Raw genomic sequence first — 9,986 nt, forward strand, 5'->3', positions numbered from 1 at the left:
GCAGCGGGGCTGCAGGGCGGCCTCTGTGAGGAGAGGCCGGGGCTGCCCCGTGCCGGACACAGCCGGTTCCAGCCGGCTCCAACCGACCCACCGCAGGGCACGGCTGAGCCCCTCGGCCACGATGGCGGTGCCTCGGGGAAAAGAGATTTAGGAAAGGGCAAAAATGCCTGACAGAGATGAGGGAGCAAAAAGGAGTGAGAAACAGCCCTGCAAACACCAAGGTCAGTGAAGAAGGTAAGGTGGTGCTTCCTGAAGAAAGCGATGCTTTAATTTTCTTTATTTCTCACTACCCAAATCTATTTTAATTGGCAATAAATTAAATTAATTTTCCCCAGATCAGGTCTATTTGGCCCGAAACAGTAACTGCTAAGCAATCTCCCTGTCTTTATCTTAACCCATGAGCTTTTTTTATCCTATTTTCTCCCCTGTCCTGTCACAGAAGGGGAGTGAGCGAATGGCTGGCCAAAGCTAACCCACCACACTTACCTACTGTCTTTACAGAATGACAATACTGGACATTTTGCTAATACTTTGAAGGATGTTTATATCTATAACATTGTGAAAACTTGCTGCATATATTCTGAAGACTGGTAGCCCTAAAAGTGTGAAATTAAGAAAGCAGCAATTTAATGTAAACATCTCCTACTGCTATATATATGGTCCCCAATACAACATGCTTCAAAAGTCTTTCCTGTATTACTCCAATATACATTACAGTATCCCAACTATAAAGTTTTTTAAAACTTCTAGCTCATTTAAAATAAGTCAGAAATGACAAAATCTAAGCTGTCATACTCATGGCTTATTTCTGTAAGGAACAGAAATATTGTCAAAATGGCTGAAATTTGTTACACAGAATTATCTCTATCCCACTCTACCACACATGCAGTAAAACTTCTCAGTAAAACAAGCAGACTTTTGCTTGTTTCACAAGCAAATTTCACAAAAGAAATGGGAAATATCTCCACTCAAAACTAAAAGATGAGAAAATGTTAAATGGTAACAGAAGAGAAGTGCAAAAAGCAAAAGAGGATGCTAAGAGTAAGCTGTGGAAGCCAGTTTATGTACCTGGTGGAAGGGGAAAAGAAGGAAAGCACAAGTAAGAATACGGGCAGACAAGTGTGTTACTGCTGGGTGTTCTGGGTTGTAGGCTCTAACTGCTTTGGCATAGCTCTGGGTGCACATGTGGCCATGCAAGCACAAGGACAAACATAATTCCAGTACAGTAAACGAAAAAGATCAAGTAAGCTGGTATTTAAAACACGCAGATGGTCTGTCACACCACAGCAGATGCACTTCAGATGTTACTCAGCAGTAGCTTTTCCACCTGCCCTTATCTGGAGTCTTGTGCAGTGATAACAGGAAAAACGCAAGCAGCTGAAGAGTTAAGTAATGAAAGCAAAAGATAGAAAAAAGAAGGAAAGACAGATGATGGAGTAGAAGAAGAAGAAATTAATGGGAATAGTGAAAGAATAAACAGTGAAAATGTTAAAATGCGGGTAAAGACAAGCACCAATATGCTGGTGTCAAAGGTAAAGTAAAAGAGATTAAAGTCATGGGTTACCGATGTCATGAAGCATTTATTTAAATATGATCCTGCTGCTCTGAACTGTAATGTAAAAAGGACCCTTTCGAAAACTGCCTGCCAGCAGTCTCAGAAAGACCTTTGTGTTGCATACTGCCTGTAGGAAATTTTAAACTGTCCTTGATCTAAAGCAATTGAAACTTTTCAATTAAATACAAAAATAAATTTTATTTCATGTGATATTACCATTAAACACTATACTATAAGAGGTGCTTTCTGAAATGTTACTAGATGGAAGAGATTTCCAGGATAGCTCAGGACTGATGTAACTAGGCTACCCTAAAATAGTGAAATTCCCACGATTTCAGCAGAACAGATTTAAAGCCAGAACTGAGGACTTCTGAAATTCCTTTATTTGTGGATTCCACAACTGGGATTCATGCCATGCTGTTATACCTATGATTCCATCTCCACTGCACACCTTTCGTAGATACGTTATAAGGAGAAATAAATATACAACTGGGATCATTACAGCTTCTCTGAGTCAGCATTCTGTTGACTCTAGTGATTGTAATAAAACTCTTTGCCGGAGACAAGCAAACAAGATCTGGTCCTTGAGTTCATAATATTCAAAACACTCTGTAGAGGCCTTTCTAAGGATTCAAGACATCCATTAAAAACAGAATAATCTAGAACATTGCAAAGAACCATTCAGTAACTCTGCGAACATGGGCAGCGTTGGGCAGAAACAGAGGGGGCAGGCTCTACTCCGTTGCCCACAGAGTATCCAAGGTAATCCCATCTGGCCTCCAGCTGTTACTTCAGAAGGGTGCAGGTCTCCTGTGTCATATCTGCCAGCCCTCTCAAGATATCTCAGATTTGCAGGACACAGAATCAAGCCCAGCATGTCAAGTAGAAAATGACTGGGCTACGTTCAGCAGATTTTACATTATTTTTACAAGGCTTCAGTAGTGAGCAACTATAGCAACATTCATATCTGCTCAGGTAAATTCTTACATTTGGAAGGTTATCTGAGGCTCAGCCAAAGATTTTCATGTCTACCCTTGCTCTTTTTGGATCTTATCCACTTATTTTTATCATGAATTTAGAAATCACTTTCCTGATGCCAAAATCTCTACATGATCTGTTAAAACTTTAGCCCAACTAATTCATACAAAATACATGCTAATATGTCTACACTAATTGCAAAGCAAACATGAATTTTGCTGATAAATCCAACTTTATTTTGTCATGTGCCAGATCGGTATTGAAACAGCGTTCACTAACATACAGTGAAAAAATATATTTGCAATATATTTTTAATCTCTTTCATTGCTGAAGTCAACAAGCTCTGACCAAAATTCCTGTGGCTAATTCTATTATTTCTTTCAATCACTGAAGTGTAAAATAGAGGGATTTTGGTTGGTATTAAGTGTTAATTCCAACACAAGTTTAAATTTAGTGTGCCTAGTGCACCTCTATGCTGTTATATGTGAAGAAAATCATAAAGCAACAGGTGCCTTGAATTGTTTGACTGATTTCAGTTATTGCATGAAGTGAAAGTACAGTACTGCAGTTTCATTTAGTAGCTAAAGTATCAATTTCAAAATTTCCATAGAAGTGAGGTATATAAAATTTTTTGAAAGCTACTTTTCCTTAAAAAAAATTCAGCAAAGTGGAAGATACATTTTCTACTCTTTCCATATTTCTCCTCTCCATTTGTGACACCCTACTTTATCAGCACCACTTAGATGGAACGGAAATATCCTCCAGCTGCAGTTAATGTAAAAACTTCAGATAGCCAGTACAAATAATGGTCTACTCATCGCCATTTAAAGATTAGTAACTTTAACATAGATCACATTTATTGAATTCTAAATGTGCTTTTATTAACGTGATTATGCACCCAAATTTTACAACCCCGACACAAATCAGGAATGTTTGCACACAGAAATTTCTGAAATAAGTTGTGCTGTTAGATTGACTCATAATATTTTTCCATTTTTGACTGTCATTAGAATTCTGCAATTAGAAAAGCAATCAAAAAATGTACTGACAAAAATCTACAGCTGCCCTTATGCCCTCCATGATAAAAATATATTGCTATACATTGAAATACCCATCATCAGATGTATTCTGGGACTGTGTGTAGTCTCTCTGAACAAAAGGCAGTTTAGAGATATATGGAGAAGATGTAACAAGACAACTTACTGTATACTAGAAGAAATAATAAAATTGCTGTAGCACAAAGAGAAGCAACTAATCTAGTATAATTAGAATTTTTGAAGTCACATTTTCTGCCGGAGTATTCTACAGTGAATCAACAAGTGCCTTCTGGGCAGCGCATAACTATAAACAGGAACTTGAGGTGAGTCCTCAATGGGATGGGGGGAGCAGAAGGAATCCACCACTATTGGAGGGGGAAGGAGGGATCTCCTGTCAGTAATAGCTACCTCCAATCTTCTCACAAAAATGAGACAGCTACCAATAAAAGCTGGCATCACAGCTAACAGAATGTGAGGACACGAGCATACCAGCTACATGCAGTAAGTCAAGATTTGATGGTATGATCAAATTCCTAACCAAAGCAAAATTTTGCTTTTCTTTTCAAATATCTTTATAAACTTCAGACACAAAGAATGGAGAAAGATCAACTAACCCTTTGAATGGAACATCAGGAGTCAAATGGCTGCTGCCTCCAATCAGACACAAATCACCTTCACCTTGCTTCCCCTCGGGAACGCAGTACCTGACTGTAAGAACAGAGTATCCAGAAAGCTCATTCTCTGTAACGCCAACAGCTTAAGCTGTTTCACACAGGGTCTTTGTTTTGTGGACTCCTGTGGCATTAACTATGTTGTTACAGCGACTTTCCCCCACTGCAGATCGAAGAGTAGCAGTAAGAGATGAGGGATCTGTGACAGCTAAATGTGCATAAGGAACCAGAACTATTACTGTCATTCTGGACTAGCAACATAAGAGTACAAGCACCTCACCCAACTCTGCCTAGCGCTGATATCAGTAGAGCTGCTGGGTAGGTAGGCTTAGCAAATTTCCCATTCCACCTATGGTATGAGAAAGGGATGAGACAAGAACACGGAATGTAAACCTCTTCTAAGATACAAGATGTAGTTGTCCTGCTATCTTGAGAAGTGAAAGGGTTGTGCGGAGAGTGATCACCAAAAAAAAATAAAAAGGTATCACACTGGACCTAGTCCTTAGCTTCCTCTTTCTGATTCTGAAAACCGTGTCCTTAAAAAGGCCATGTTCTCAGAGATAAGGACCAGAAAGCTGAGCATAGATATATTCTCTGGTTTTGATGTATTTGCAGCTCTTCTACAGCCCGATTAACTCTTTCTACAAGGTAAAGGTCTTGCTTTGTTTTGCCTCTTGCTGGAGAACATTAGTGTGATATTCCTTATGATGCCCAGAGGTGTGCACTGAAGTGATTCACAGATTCTGCAAATTGCCTGAGCTCCAAAAGAACAAATTTCTCATTGAGAATAAAGACCCTGAGCTTGGAGGTACTCCGAGTGGCTTCTCCAGCCTTTTAATAAGGTAAATCAAACTGCCAGGAATGGCAAGGGAAACATGAAAAGATCTCTGCTGCAGATACCTTTTGGATCTTTTCACTGTACCAGAGAGGATAACCTTAGTAAGACATACCTGAAAAACATTCAGAGTTCCCATTTACAACTAAAGACTCACTTCTCCTATATGCTATACAAACAGCAGAAATACAGTTTCCCAGAGACAGAGGCTAAAAGAAACAAAAACAGAAGAAAGACAGAAGCAATGATTAAACATGCTATCAGCAGGCAATCAGCATGCAGGCACATTATTATTTCTTAGTAACAATTTCCTTATGTTTGCTTTAGTCTTGAAAGAAAAAAAGTATGCATTTAATTGAAATGCTCAGTAGCTTTTTCAATATTCCTTGTTTATAAATCAAATGCATTTTATGTGTATGAATATATTTGGCATTTTCACTTCCATTTTTTTCTTGTTACTACTGTAACAGTAGTGAAAGCATTCATTACTTATATTCAGCTTTTGCCTCTTTCAGTTCTTTAATAATCACATTTCTAATAATTCTTCCCTATTCAAATACTGTTACAATGTTTATACAATTATTTTACAGAGATGTTATTGTTGTTTTCCATAATTGTTTTAAAAAGTACTTATATTTGAAAACAAGCAAAAGAACACCTAAAGACTGTCAGAGTATTTCTGCTAAAATGCAAACATTCAATAATTTTGAGAGAGGTTTTCCTCCATATTCTATGATTTTCTATGATTTTGAACATTATGTTTTAAAATATTCCATTTATACGACACTTTTACACTATTCTGTCACAAAATTACAATCTAAGCTATCGCAAGAATTGCTCACCAACATAACTACAAACACAAGTCAGGAGTGACAAATGCTGCGTTCACCCATGAACAAACAGTATATACTACTATACTTGTGATTTTTTAATGTTATTTTTAATGAAGATAAAATTGAAAAAAAAAGTATTTTATACCTAAATATATGACATACCACCAAGCTCTCCAGTTTTGCATATTTTCATGGTTGAAAAATAAACTCCAGAAAATATTAACCACCCACAGAGATCACCTTGACATGCTTTTGCTGCAGAAAATAGAACATTATACAAACTACTGAAGCCTGAAGCATACTCAAAACATCACATCCTATTTGTAAAATGCACAGAAAGAATAATGGGATCAGTAAGAACATTTAAAAAATAATGTGTTTTATTCATTTTTAACTCTAGAAAAAAAGAGATTTCTCAAAAAGTAGGCATACTTACTTTGCAACAAGCTCAGACTATGCTGGACATACCTGTCGGATAAATTCTGCTTAGTTTTACCCATACAATCTCAAAGACATTAAAGAGTAAAATTAAGCGATACCCATAAAAAATATGTATGCCTGATATGAATACCAGAGGACAACCTACTGGACAACCAATGCCCTTACATGAAAAACTGGCAATCACATCAGAATTTCCCAAATCCGTATTTGAAAGGAATCTAGTATTCAATTTAACTTACTTGGAAGGGCAATAACATTTGTAAAAGCCTTAATCTAAAAATTACAGTGTATTTCCAACTATGGCTGTTCCTGAATTTAGAGAAACCAGTGTAAAGGTTCAGGACTTACTTCTCCCTCACAGGTTCATGCAAACTGCCCCAGGACTTCTGGCCATAAAGAAAGGGCTATGCAAGTTAAATCCAGTCAAGATTTAAAATAATATTTTAAAAAGGAATTGCAAAGAAAAATATGGTATTACAGCTGTGATAGTAAAAATCAACCTTAGTGACTCAGGAGAACCCTTCCAGTCCTAAATTCTGAGGCCAATACACAAATTCACACAAATTCAGGTTGAATATTAGCATGTGTAGAGAAAGGACAGATAATGTCATACAATTACAAGGAGGACAAATAATATAAGATTGTCTAATAACAAGGTTCATATACAAAGATCCTTTATTTGTCATTACGTGTGCTTGGCTCCATATAGAGAAGGAAAAATATGCATTATTAAAGTATGTTGAATGTTCTACTAAACCTATTTCATCTCTTAATTGCCCTGAGTCCTCAATAAAGAGGACAACGCAAACTCAATAAAGAGGACAACACAAAAGAATACGAAACTACATCTGTGAAAAAAGAAATATGCTACATATAGGCATGTTTCTTTTAAAGGAAATATGATTCCACAAGAAGGAAAACATTATCTATTTGCCTAGCAGTAAATAAAATTGCAGCACATAAATATAGAAAAGACCCACTAATTCATGTAGTGTATTCACTGGCAAGACAGCAGTCTTTGTTTTCTACTACAGAAAGTATTGAGATACTCAAGAACTTGATGGTCTTCAGCAACTTTTCTTCAGACAGTCCAAGAAGTCTATTAGATTAGAGTAGCTCGAAATGTCAAAGGGATTTCTGATATTCTTATCCCAATACGGTCTTTCTATGCTGGTGAAAAAAAGAGAGGGAAGGAAAGGGGGGGGGGGGGAAGATAAGAGAGGAAGAAGGGAAGGAAGGGAAGGAGGAACAGTAGAGAGACACAAATATACCTCATCTATTTTAGCTCATTTAAATCTTTGCTACACTCCCAAGTCTCACACAACCTTCACAAAATACAGTGGTATGAAGACATTTCCTTCAGTCCATTACAAAATAGCCTCATCATCTGGCAACAGAACTCCTTAAGGATTTGGCACTCAAAATGGCAGTACTGAAGAGCATATTGGTTGGACACTTCCTAAACTTCCATTTTCTCCCTTCACAGTTTTTGTGCCAGAACAAACCCCTTTCAATTTTTGAAACAGTTCACATTTTCACTGGTTTGGAAAGAATTATAGGTTTCAAGTTACTACCATTAACATTGCCCACATCACCTTTGAAGTGCCTGCTGTTCTTCCTACACCTGGGCAATAAGAACAGAAACTTCAAAATCTGTAAGCTACTGTGGTGGAGGAAGGAGAGGACTGACATGGAAGGAGCTAACAGGACATTCAGGGAGAAGCCAGATGAATTTCTGGAGGTTACATGATGCATTTGTACAGAAATGGGTAGATTTAAGAGTTGCTATGCTAGAAAACCATTCTGTTTCACTATATGTTTCATGCAACATTTGTTTAAGTATTGTGATGCATCATTAGTACAGGGATCAAAACTGAGGTTTTCCAAATCACTAAAGCTTCAAGCAGGTGAACTATAATTACACCAGCTTTTAGGCTCCCTTTTTATTTTTTTCTGTGATCTGTTTTATTCCCTGGGACTATCACTCTGCACTTGCTGTAAAAGTCAGTAAAGCTCAAAAGTTAAATGCAGGACTCTGATGGGAACAGGCTGGGTACTCCAATCACATACTCTTGCCTGCATATTTCCTTCCATTTTCTTCCATTCCTTCCTTGCAGTAGCAAAATAAGTCTATTATATTTCTCCCACTACACCCAAAAATTCAGTGTGTTCTCACTTCTGCAACTGGTGTCTCTAGTGGAAACCAGCAACAATATGACAGACTAAGGAGAGTGGGAAGAGTGGCAGCAATAGGACCAGAATATAAAGACCTCTCATAAATACCTCTGATGAAGTAAAAAGTATTGCTATGCCAAATGCTGCTGCCCCACAAATCTCTGTATCCCTGAGGTCCGCATACTGTGTTGCACATTGATTACATGAACTAGAGTATCCACTGAGCTACATAAAGCCACACATAAACAAGCATGGTCATTGCAATAACTTTTCATATCCAAGGAATGCTAAAATTATATGGGATCAATTTCAAATTATCAGAAGAAGTGTCTCTCAGATGCATGGTATTTTCTAAACTTTTCTTGGACTGCTTTTTGCCTTATACTTTCCTTTCTCCTCTCATGAAATAACTCACCACAGTGATTCTCAGGTTCCTTTCAAAAACTGAACATATTTCATAATTCCACAGGATTTAACAATAATCAGATGATTTTTTTAGTAAGTAATTTTGTCTGTCATTTTCAGTGAAAGCAAAAACTATCTTTCAGAATGACAAATGAAGCAAAATAATGTAAAAACTTAAGAAATTTCATAAACACATTCTGTCAGTAATATCTATTACTGGTAGAGTTTGCAGTGGGAGAAAAAGGAACCATTCAGAGCAGATCCTTATAAATTCCAATTACGCTTGTGGTTTTCGGAATATATCTCATACATTTTGGCAAAGCTTCACTCACCATGTAGATTTCCAAAGTAATGCACTGAGCGAAACAGGTGTATGAGCCGTTCATGAAGTAAAATTCCATGAGCAATTAGATGCTGAAGTGTCATCAGTCAGATACTGAGAGCTCTTTCACGTGCATTGTCACCGCGCTCTTAGCAAATCCTCAATGTAGTCATTAGGGAGGAAGAAAATTGAGACTTATCTCAACAGAAGAGGCACACAAAGCATTTAGAAAAAGCTGCACATAAAACGTGGTGCAACATGAGTTCAATTATCTCCTTATGCTACAGTATGAGCATGCAGGATGTGAAAATAGAAGGGAAATAGTACAAGTACTAAGATGCAGTCTGCACAATATAGAGCAGTTAGGTAAAGGGCATAATAAACCATATCTGAGCACTGTAGTGAAGGAAAAAAACCACAACAAGGTGTGAGAGCGAGGCACCTGAGGGCACCATGGCCTGGAAAGCAATTGTGTTTGGAGGATTATGTTGGACCTCAGACCAAGATCCTTTATTGGCATAAAATGACAAAAAATCAGTTAACTTTGTAAAGCTTTTTTTAGAATTCTGGTGCTCTTTTTATTTTATTTGACATTTAACATATTTAAATAAAGACAGTTGAATTAAAGTCTTCCTTTTACCATAATGATATATCAACAGTTCATAAACACTAATGGTATTTATCCATATTTGAAAATTTTGACAGCAGTTCAAAACTTTTGTAAATTATGCTGA

The sequence above is a fragment of the Mycteria americana genome, chromosome 1, assembly GCF_035582795.1.
Source record: "Mycteria americana isolate JAX WOST 10 ecotype Jacksonville Zoo and Gardens chromosome 1, USCA_MyAme_1.0, whole genome shotgun sequence".
In the NCBI taxonomy this organism is placed as follows: Eukaryota; Metazoa; Chordata; class Aves; order Ciconiiformes; family Ciconiidae; genus Mycteria; species Mycteria americana.